Raw genomic sequence first — 12,480 nt, 5'->3', positions numbered from 1 at the left:
AGGAAGAAACATATAGTATGTGATATTAGAAGAATTACATAATAAGATAAGATTTTTAAAAAATTTAAGGTTGGACTGCTTTCAAACTCCATAATTCTTTCTCAGGATACAGATGGCATTCTCCATTGCAGATATCCCAAAATTGTGCCTGATTGTTACCCTGTTGGTATGACCAAGTCCATTAAGGTTGATCATCACTCCCATGTTGCAGTGAGAGTGTACAGTGTTCTTCTGGTTCTGCTCATCTCGCTCAGCATCAGCTCATGCAAATCTTTCCAGGCTTCCCTGAATTCCCATCCCTCCTGGTTTCTAATGGAACAGTAGTGTTCCATCATATACATATACCATACTTTGTTAAGCCATTCCCCAATTGATGGACATTCCCTCGGTTTCCATTTCTTTGTCACCACAGAGCTGCTATGAACATTCCTGTACATTTTGTACTCTTCAGGGTATAGACCTAGTAGTGGTATTGCTGGATCAAAGGGTATGCATATTTTTGTAACCTTTTGGTAATAATTCCAGACTGCTCTCCAGAAAGGTTGGTTGAATTCACAGCTCCACCAACAAGGAATTAGTGTCCCAGATTTCCCACATCCCTTCCAACATTGATCATTGTCCTTTCTGTTCATATTAGCCTATCTGAGAAGTGTGAGGTCATACTTCAGAGATGTTTTAATTTGCATTTCTCTAATAAGTAATGATTTAGAGCAATTTTTCATATGACTATGGATTGCTTCATTCAGATTCTTTATAGTAATTTTCTAATCAAGCTCATTCTTTTTGTACTTATTTTTAAAAATATTAGGGAAGAAGGAAACAAAGATGATTAAAGTATCTATCATTCTTGTATGACCAAGAGAATCATTGTAGAAATTTTTAGTTCAGAATAATGATTTTGGAGAATGTAGAAGGAAAGATTTCGATACACTTGTTGTGTTTGAGGTAATGCCTAATTGTGGGAAAGTGGACTTAGAGCTCTAGAGAAATATCAGAGCTAAGAAAGTGTTGGGAAAGTTAAGTTGGGAAAAATTCATACCATACCTTTAATTGTTTTGATATGTATTTACACTTTTTATACTTTTTGAGAGAACAAATAAATGATAACTCCTACATGGTAACTTTTGAGGTAGATGGTACAAATATTATCTCCACAAAACTGTGAGGGTCCAAAAGATTTATGTCTCTCACTCATGGATACAATGTCAGAGTATGTCAGAACACATGGATGAATTAGATAACCTATACTGTCTCTTCTCTCTCTCCAGCTAGGAGCTTGTGATTTTGTAATCGTGAGAATTGTTTCTCAAAAAAATAAAAGCAGGCATTTTTATAACATTTTAGTATTTTCAAAGTATTTCTTTTTATTGTATTATTGCAAGACTCAAGAAGGGATAGCTTTTTATAGGTAAAGAAATTGAGATTGAGAGAAGTGATCTTATCTTTAGTTTTATACCTAGAAAATAGTGTAGTTGAAGTGAAACACATGAAATATCAATACAAGTTCTTTTCACTTACCATATTACCAAGGGTCCTATTACTTTTACAAGTATAGAATAAACAAAAAGAGGAAATAGTTATAACCATTACTGACTTCCATTTGTGAAATCCTTCTCTACCTTTTCTACCTTTTGGGGGGGGGGGCTTCTGGGGCGAATAAGTGATTGATCAAGATCACACAGCTAATAAGTGTCTGAAACTGGATTTGAACTCAGATCCTTTTGACTCCAGAGCCAATGCTCTATCCACTGTGTCACCCAATAGTATCCCAATAGTTTTGTTTCTTAAGGAGATTGACATTTCATGATTTATAGCCAAGCAATACTGATTGTGCACCAAGAAAATAATTCATATTAAGAAGCTGGTTTTGCTATTAGGGAGGAACTTCAAAGTTTTGCAAAATCCAATCTACTCTTATTTAATTGTAGGCCTAGGCAGAAATTCTAAAGTTTGGAGTTGGGCTAGTTTGATTGGGAAGAAGGTGATTAAATTTTGACTGGATATGTTAAGTCTGTTATGCTGATAAAGATACTCAGGTCGGGCGGCTAGGTGGCATAGTCGATAAAGTACCGGCCCTGGAGTCAGGAGTACCTGGGTTCAAATCTGGTCTCAGACACTTAATAATTACCTAGCTGTGTGGCCTTAGGCAAGCCATTTAACCCTGTTTGCCTTGCAAAAACCTAAAAAAAAAAAATTAAAAAAGATACTCAGGTGGAGGTGTTCAGCAATGTAATGTCTATCAAGCACATACTATGAGCCAGGCACATTTGAAATAGTATCTGCCAACAAGATTCTTAAATTTCATCTGTAGATGAGTGAAAATAACTTGTTAAAAAAACTGAGCTATTTGTTGTGTGGCAAACATTGTAAACTGATGGGAAAACAAAAACATATATCACAGTAGAAGGAAGCAGGAATATAAAGGCAGGTGTGTGAGAGGGGGAGGAAAGAAGTATATTCTCTGCATAGGGGTCAGCCAGTAGAAAGGCACAACCCAGAGCTATAAAGTACATGAACAGAAAGACAATTTGACTGGATCATAAACTGTATTAAGGGGAATAATACTAAGTTAAAAAGGGTAGGCTAAAAAGGTTTGAAGGGTAAATGGATCTGGGTTGTAAAGGAATTATAGGATTTTTTTTTTATTTTAGAAGTAATAGGGAATCACTGGAGATTTTGGTGGTGGGAATAACATAAGCAGAAATTTAATTTGTCAGCTTTGTAAAAGATGAAATAGAAGAGTGGATCCTAGAAGATTTGTTAGGAAGCTATAAAAAGTGAGGAATAATGGAGACCTGAATTAATTTTGGAGAGGTATAAGTGATGAGAAGGGGATAGATAAGGAGATATGAAGGTGGAAGTGCAAAGACTTGACAGTTGATTACTGATGTATTTTGAGCATCAAGAGATACACTGATACAGAAGTTTCAAACCTGAAAACATGGTAGGGAAGTTTTGAAAAAGAGTAGATTTGGTGGAAAGATTTAATTCTGTTTCGGATATATTGATGTTGTTTTATATTTCAATCAAATAGTCAATCAACATTTACTTCTGTGTTAGGCTCTGCATTAAGCTGTGGTACCTGTGGAATGTCCATTTAGAAATGTCCAGTAGACCAGTTGGTGATACTAGACTTGAACTTCAAGTACAGTCTCATATGGAGTAAAAATATCAAGCCTGATGAAATCACAAAGAATGTAGAGCGATTATATGTTGGGATATGTAAATTTGGAAATCTTCTTTATAGATTGATGGTGACCTCTTGATTGACATTTCACCAAGGTAGAACACATAGAAAAAGAAAAAACAAAGACTTGGGAAATCTTAGGGGGTCAAAGATGATGAGATAACAAAGGAGATTTTGAATGAATTGTCAGGCAGATCAGTACAGAATAGTACCAGTTTTCAGGAGGAGATGGAAAATGCTGTTAAATGCTTTAAAAAGGTTATGAAGAACTAGAAAAGGCTGTTGCATTCTAAGAGATAATCATCTAATAGGAGTTAGTAATGTGGGCATTACAAAGTTTTAAAATGATTAATTAAATGAGTTGATGATTTGTTTTGCTTAACTGGTTTTTTGTTACAAAGATGAGTAGTTTTGGGAGAAAGGGAGAAGTTTTTGATTTGATAATATAGTTTAGAGAAAAAGTAATTTAGGTAGCATTTATTGAAAAATTAAGGAGTGAGTATTGAATTGCTGGTGAGGGAAGTACAAGCAGTGAATGTACATGGTTCTATTTTCAAGCTTATTTTTTTTATATTTTTTCCCTTATTCCCCCTTGCCTTCCCCCCTTCCATATCATTGCAATAGCACATTGTAATAAAGAAAAATCTTATTATATGAAATATCTTGACCTATTCCCCCTCTCCTCTTTCTTTCTCCCATTATATTTCCCTTTTGTCTATTGACTCCATTTTTACACCCCATTTTATCTTTCAGTTTTCTCCTGTATTTCATCTATAAAAGCTCCTTCTACTGGCTCTATTAACTGAGAAGGTTCAAATGAATATTATCAGTGTCATTTTTTTATGCAGGAATGACCATATGCACCCCCCTCTGCCATGGGGCTGAGGTGGGCGGGGCTTGCTGTTCTATGGGGGGCCTAGACTGCGATCAGGATCTGAATGTGATCAGAATCCCAGAGTCCTGTTCCAGGAACAGAGGACAAAGCTCTGCAGTCTCTCTCAGCTCCCTCCCTAGGCTCTGCACTCATGCCCTGGGGGCTACAGGCTTCTGCTTCCAGTTCCTGGATCTGGGCTGCTGTGGCCACACTGCTGTCTGTGTGCCCTAAGGGCTGGACTTCATGTGTTCACTCTGGCAGAGGTCCCCCGCTGTTCCCCCAAGTTGTGCCAGGTGCTCCCCGGGGTATAGGTCAGGAAACTCCCCTGCTGCTGTGAGCTGTGGCTCCCAGTGCTTTGGGGCTGCCTCCGGGAGGCTGAAGTTCCTTCACTCTGGCGGCCTCCCCTTCAACCCCGGGGGCAGAGCCTTTCTGCTCTTTTCCATTTTACCTTGGGTTGGAGAATTGCCTCACTGGATACCTCTGTGGGTTCCCTCTCGAAAATGTAGTTAGAGTCCTTAGCTTACAAGTTTTAAGAGAGAGCACCTGAGAGACATCCTCTTTTGTCGCCATCTTGGCTTTGTCCCCTCAAGCTTATTTTTAATGGGACAAAGAGACTGATACTCTTGAGAGAATGTCAGAATTAAGAGAATTTAAAAAAAAAAATAGGAGATACCTGAATCAAGAGGAAAGAATCTGAGAAATAGAAAAAAATTTAAAATGAATAAACAATAAGTGATATGTAATCCTATGTGGAAAACTCCTGAAAGACATGCAAGGAATTATTATGATAGACCCTTGTAGAAGGCATAGCCTCATCAAAAAGAAAATCTCCTTGTATTCTGAATCATGGAATAAGTGAACACAGAATGAATTTGCAGTATAGATGACAGGAAATATGAGCAAATAATTAGTGGCAGGACACCATTTGAGAAAACAGTAAGATAGAATATTGAGTATCAAATTTGACATCAAAGGCCAGTTTGGTGGAAAGAGTGCCTAATTTTTTTTTAAATGACACCAGAGAGTTAATGTATGTGGTGAGAAAGGATTGAATTGGATTGAATTCAGCTAAACAATATGGAACACGATAAATTTTTATTTGATAAATCAGAGGTCATTTCTGACTTCTGAGTGTGGTGGGAGAGAGTTATTTAACCGAATTAATTTTGGAATCTGAAATCTAGTCAAAATATATCTAACAAGTGTTGATCTAATCTCTTGAGGCAGCCAATTATTATACTGACATCAAGTTTTACAATATGCTTGTTTTTCAACTTCCATACAATGCTAATGATTCTTTTCTCTGGGACCGAACAGAAAAAGTGTGATCCTTTTACTAAATTAGAACCCTTCAGTTACTTGAAGACATTTGTTATGTCTCTCTCCTTGTATTCTCTTCATCATCCTTTGTTATGGATTCAAGTCTCTTTCTCAGTCCTAACTGTTGTCTTTTGGTTATTTCTTTAATTTTGGTGCTAAGAACTGAACAATATTTTAGATATGGTCTAATCCTGGTACATTGGGACCATTACTTCCTTCTTCCTGAAAATTGTAATACTATAAATGCAGATCAAAGTTGCATTAGATTTGGGCTGCCACATTGCCATATAATATAGGGCTTGCTGTTCACTCAAACTGCTAGATCTTTTCTAGACAGGCTTCTTTAATCTTTCTTCCTGTACTTGTGAATCTGAGTTTTTGAAACCAAGTAACTTGATATTTTTCTTATTGAATTTCAATTTACTTGATCAAACTCATTGCTTTACTTTGGTTTTTTTTTTTTTAGATGTGACTTTGCCATCCAGTGTTAGCTATTCCTTCTAACTTTATGTCCTTTGCAGATTTCATAAACATGAAATCTATGCCTTTGTCCAGTTGCATCTCTAATGCATTTTGCTGCCTAATTTATGCCAAATTGTTGTTGAATCATTGACAATCATTCTTTGAGTCTGGCTGGACATTCAATTATTTCCAGATGCATATAGTTCTGTAGTTTGATTTAGCTCTCATTTCTCCAGCTTGTCCACAAAACTATCATGAGATATTATTGAATCCTTTGCTAAAGAAAATCTAGATAAATTATTTCTTTGACAATTCTCTGATTTTTTTAAACTGACTTTTGTTTAACTACGTTTGTGTATATGGGTGTGTATATGTATTTAAATAAACACACACGTAGATATTTTGTTTTATATCCTTAGCACATAATCACAGTTCCTGGCACTGTAAGGTGTCTGTTGATACTGTCTGATTGATAACTAACCCTGTCAGAACAGGAAATGATGACAAGTATACTTTGGTTCTAGTTGAAGCCATGTTGACACTGTGTAATCAGTTCTTACTTTTCTAGAGCTGCTCATTTGATGATCTGTTCTAGAGATTGGATAGGAATTGAAGTCATTGATTTTACTTTGCAGATGCTTTGCTTCCCTTTTTTGAAAATGGGATTGTTTGAATTTTCTCACAGTGGATATAGTGCTGGACTTGGAGTCCAGAAAACCGGAGTTCAAGTTTACCGTGTGACCCCAGGCAAGTCACTTAATCTCTGTCTGCCTTAGTTGCCTTAACTTGCCAGAAAGGTTGTGAGTATCAACTGAGCTAATAATTGTAAAGAGCTTAGTATGGTCACTATCACATAATAGGTGTTACTTACATGTTAACTGTTGTAGTAATAATATTTATTATTAATATTAATGTTAATCTTCATTATTAGAGAGGTATATCTCTTCTTCTCAGTGATCTTGCAGAAATCACTGATGGTGATTTAACAATCACCTAGATCACCTTGTTAACTGCTCAAGCTTGTAATTCATCTGCTTATTATGGCTTGAATTCTTCTAGATCAGATATTTGCTATTTTATAAAGTTTTTACAAGGCAGTGGGGTTGAGTGGCTTGCCCAAGGTCACACAGTTAGGTAATTATTAAGTGTCTGAGACCGGATTTGAACCCAGGTACTCCTGACTCCAAGGCTGGTGCTTTACAATTCTGCTTTTTTTTTTTTCTGAGGCTGGATTTGAGGGCCAGTGCTCTATCTACTCTGTCACCTAGCTACTCCAATACTGGCTTCTTAATAACCATTTTTTGTTTTGTCATTTCAAGTACACTGAGATTATTCTTAATGAAAACACAACCTTTACTATTGATACCTTTCTTGGAATTTTTGCCTCAGAAGAATCTCTGAATGTCTCAGATGCTATTTTTCTTCTTCATTGTATCATGGTATCTTACTTCATAGATTTTCATAGGAAAATTTCTCTCTTTGTTTTTATTTTGAAAGCACTTTTGATTCTAATTGAAAGACTCCAACCTTGGGTATATGTTTTTCCATATTTTTAAATCTCTGATCTGGAAATACAATTTCTATTTGCCAAAACCATCTTTTTTTTTTTTTTTTTTGGTTAACTGCTCGTGTCTCAGATCAGTTTCCCCCTTTGCATCACATGTTTTCAAGAATGAGCAGAGAAATAAACAAACTGTATCCCTATGGTTATTTACTTTCTTACCCATATTTGTTATATCTAACATTACTTTCTAGTTTTCTTCAATTGTGTTTATGTCAGCTGTCATTAGTAATCTTTCATTTTAATAGTTATGGGAGATTCTCTTATTGTGTCTTTTATACATTCTCTTGAAGGTCACAGGCCTCTTTATCGTTATCAAATATCACTTCAGTAGTTTTGAGAAGGTTGCCAATTACAACCTCCCTCTAGGGAAGGCAATGCCCTCTTCCCATCTTTCTGCTTTGTTTTGTCTTCCCCCAGCAGATTTAAATTCTCTGAGGAGTAGAGACTTTTTATTTGGACCCTCATCACTTATATAAACTCATGTTTATTTAATTGAATTACTGTCCACCTAAAAGGTTGCATTTTCCATAATTTACCATCCTGGAGTACAAACCACTGCTTTTTCTTCAGAGCTTCCCTCTTCTCTTCTTGAGAAACAACCTCACATTTCCCTTAACTCTTTGTGTAGCATTCTTCTACTTCCTGACAGGGGTCAATTTTGTCTGCCACTTGAGATTCCTTTCCCTACACTCTTCCTTGAATCCCTTACCCCTACCCTGCACCCCTGATCCCCATTAAGCTCCTCTTTCATTTGTGGTTTTTTTTTTCTTCCAAGAATCATTTAATATGGGCAGCTAGGTGGTGTAGTGGATAAAGCACCGACCCTGGAGTCAGGAGTACCTGGGTTCAAATCCGGTCTCAGATATTTAATAATTACCTAGCTGTGTGGCCTTGGGCAAGCCACTTAACCCCGTTTGCCTTGCAAAAACCTTTAAAAAAAAAGAATCATTTAATGGTTATGGTTATCTTGGGTCTTGGAGAGCTGTTCCTCAAATTCTTTTACCTCCTCTCCTCAGAGAGATACCATCTTATGTTTGAAATACAGATAGTTGTCACTTAGCTATGCCAGAAAAGCAATTTCCATATTCAATTCAAGTCCCTGTAGATCTTGTTTGTTTTTAAACTTGAGTAGCAAGCCATCTGCTCAGTGGAGGGAGTTTGGAAAGTTTGATTACTTATCAATTTGAGAGCTTCTCAACTTCCTTTCAACTTTGTAGCCGGTTCAACTTCCTTTTCCTTTCCTCACAATCTCGTTTTTCCAATTTGTTTTACTTAGCAAATTATTTTATTAATTTGTTTTACTTTTTATTCTTAAATCCTTCTCTTTAGATTCTTCCTTAATCTTCCTATAGATTAAATCCTTGTGCTCTTTTTTCTTCTCCAAATTGAAAATGTGACAGAAAAATAAAGATACTAGACCCTACTGGGTCCAAAACTTCTGGAGACTAATAGTTTGAACTGAAATACCTCAGCCAAGATTTGCCACCTTTGACCAGCATGAAAATTATTCCTCACACCTTAAAGATAGTCTTAGTGGACTGGTGGGAGTAGGGTGGAAATTGAAGTGGAATAATGTCGGGAAGAGAGAAACAGAGTGATAACAATAAAATTAATCTTGTTTCCCTTTATTTTTTTCTGCTTTCTCCACAAGCAGGGATATAGTAAGTGCTCTTTGTTTTTCTGATATTCCTGTACTTTTTCCTGCACTTGCATTGATGCTTGTATCCTTAATTGCAAGTCCAAATAAATATTCACATTTCTCTTGAATGTTATACTTTAGGCTCTTTATTTTGTTTTTGTTTTTTTGTATTAGTAAGCTCTAAATAGTTACAGTAGATTATTATAGATTAACTTTATGTCCAAAGTCCCAGGTTTGCTCTGGAAAGGAGTAGAAACCCTCTATGGTAGATCTGACTAATCCACTATTTAACATGTGTTCAAAAATTTAGCCAAGTTCAGCCACATATGTAACAAGATTATTGAAAAATATTTGGATAGTCTTAGAGCTGGAAGTGTTCTTTGAAACTTTCAGTTCTATATTTTGCCATATACCTTCCTCCCCCATTTTACAGAGGGTTGAATTACAGAGAGGTTAAATGCTTTGTCAAATGTCACACAGCTAAGTATGAGTCAGTTTTAAATCTTAGTCCTCCTGTCTCTAGGTCTATTCCTATTGCCTTATTCATCATACCATTCTGCCTCTATTCCTCATTTTATTACCTAGATTTGATAACTTTCTTTTTGAATGAAATATCTGAAAGTCTCAAAATACAATTTTTAAAATTTATCTTATGAATTGTTTTCTTAAAATGAAATTTGTGTTTTCTTTTGAATTTTATTGTTTGACTGTTATACATATAGCAAGAAGTATCTGATCTTGGTATTACTTTTTATTATATAGAAATGAAATTTTACTTATAACCTTTCATATAGATAGTCTAGCCATTATTAGGTGAGAAGTGGAGGCAGAGAGAGTAAGGGATTTTAAATACTTCATTTTTTTCCCCCACTGTATCATACTTAAGAGAATTGGGTATTCCATGGCATATTGCATGCTTATTATTTAGATTGTGATCCTGAAGAGACATGATGCAGGCCAATGTTTTGGATCACTCTTAGCTTAGCTGGGCAAATCTTCAGACCATAGGCTTGCTCCTGCCACTGAGCCATGTTTTTGACTTGGCTTATGATTTATGAGGAGTATTTTTACTTTGGTGCTATCATCTTCAGAATTTGGAATCATTTTCATCCATAATGAAGGAAGGGTTGCTATAGCTGAGTAGAGCACCAGAATTCAAATCTTGTCTTAGACACTGACTACTGTCACACTGACCACATGGACAAGGTGCTTAAGCATTCTGCATCTCAATTGGAGTTGACTTTGAAGGCATTTAAGGCCCTTCTTGCTCTAAATTCATAATCTGTGGTCAAGAGAATAACTTGTGATTGTCTTTGTGATTGTCTCTGTATGTAATATGAAATTCTTAAATAAATTAGGAAACTTTCTTAAAATTGAGTTTTCAGTTAGGTTTTATTTCTCTGATATGTTAATTCCATAAATAAAAAGAATTGAAAATATATACCACATTAATAAATTATGAACAAACCATCATTGTCTTAACATAATTTTACATGGATGGGAAAATGAGACTGACAGATAGTAGAATAAATTCCTGAGAACCATACTTGCAACAGATAAGAACTTTTCCAACTGTATTCATTGATTATCTTTTCAATTGTCTTTCATTTTGGAAACTTTGAGATTCTCTTCACAGGACTTTAAATCATTTTACTGTGCTAACCTTTTAATTCTGTGAAAAGCTGATATTCTTTTATACTTAACCAGTTGTCTAATTTCACTATAAAACTAATCATTAAGTTAGACTCACAACTGTTAATACAGTTGCCTGAATCTCCATTGTTTTATAAAGATCTTATTGAAGCATTAATTTTCATAAAATATCAGCAGTAAATAAAAATTTCACCATCAAATATTAAGTTTTATAGTTTGAGAAATCTTTGTTACTTGATGCTACCACAATAACTTTGTGTTTTGGAGTATAACTGTCTTTTAGACAGATTAGATCTTTTTGCTTTCCATATTTGTTCAAATGAGGCATATTCTACAATTCTTTAATTGTATACTTAGCCTTGAACAAATTTTTTAAAATGGTGGGCTGTTAATACATTGAAATTTTCCTGTTTTTCATTCAGAGAGGCACTCAGCTTTTTTATCTTGGTTAATCACATGCCACCTGAACTGGGTGGGGGGGAGATTGTATTTTTTTTTACAGTAGATAATTCATTTTTCCAAGAAATTAAGTCAACTTCTATTCTTTAATCTGTAATAGGAGTCAAAATTTCATCTCCTGTCAGGACTTTGAAAATTTCTTATTTTACTGTATTTGAATAGGAAAATTTATTCCATAATTTTAATTTTTTTAATAATGGAATTTTACAATTGCATTATTCTGTAACATATTTCTGACTCTGAGATGTCACCCAAATGAGCAGCTACATTAAAATTTCTTGGACAAATAATACTTCATTTGCTATTAAAGGTGAATTAGAATATTTTTTCTTAATGTTATTTTAATGTAGTGTTTTTCCCCTATTAAAAATTAAGGTGTTTTCCTGAAAATTTTTACTTTGGTCACCTTTTAAAATTTATCATGTTAATCTGTTGAGATTACTTTATTACTGTTGAGCTTTTCCTTAAAAATATGTGGAAGAAAATAGCAAGATATTCATTATTTTGAATGATGATTTGTCTTTCTACTTTGCTCTCTACTTGAAGATTGGATTTAGCATCATGTATACTTCCAAATAAAAGAGATACAGATAACTTTCATGATACATTTTATGAATTATTCACTTATGTCAGGTTTAGTGCATTGAATAACTTAATAAAAATATAAGACCATTTTTATGCATCTTAACAACAACTATATCAATTCTCTAATATGAAAACCATCTATTTTTGTGGCTATAACAGTAGTTTAATTTCCATCCAATAACTTCAGTCATGTGTTGCAGAAATTTTGATAGATTTTATCCTTTTTTCGTAGACTTATTTGTGGATTTAAAGAAATCATGATACACAATTGATTCATTCATTTCAATTAGGCAAACAGATTTTTAGTTGAAAGTTTCTTATAATTGACAGGCATCGTGACAGTGGTTAGCGTTCTATATTTGGGAGTGAGGAGTACCCTAGTATTAAATCTCACATCTGATAATTACAAGTCATGTGACTATTTACAAATGACATAAATTCTCTGAAACTCAGGCAACTAACATTTCTTTCCATTTTGAAACCAGTTGCAATCTAGAGCCATTTTGTCTCCCCTTCATAAATCTTTTATTTTAAAAGTATAGGTTATAGAGACCAATTTAAAACTTAACCAGTTAACAAAAAATAAATGGATGTGTGTGTATGTATGTGTGTTTTAATTCTGTTTGGAATCTCCCAAGTTTGGATTACATTATTTTAATTGCGATTACAAAATATACTAATACTTTTGGTACACTTATTTGCCAATTATAAAACAGAAGAAAACTGTCTTGACATAA

At 34.6% G+C, this 12,480-nt stretch overlaps 1 protein-coding gene across 2 annotated transcripts in view; it reads left to right on the top strand.

Moving 5' to 3' along the window:
- The window catches only part of IPO11 (importin 11), a 196,945-nt gene that overhangs the window by 83,978 nt on the left and 100,487 nt on the right, over positions 1-12,480 (top strand). The gene's annotated exons all lie outside the window — the stretch shown is intronic.

The sequence above is a fragment of the Macrotis lagotis genome, chromosome X (genome assembly GCF_037893015.1).
Source record: "Macrotis lagotis isolate mMagLag1 chromosome X, bilby.v1.9.chrom.fasta, whole genome shotgun sequence".
Lineage (NCBI taxonomy): Eukaryota > Metazoa > Chordata > Mammalia > Peramelemorphia > Peramelidae > Macrotis > Macrotis lagotis.
This window is presented reverse-complemented; position numbering and strand designations above follow the sequence as displayed.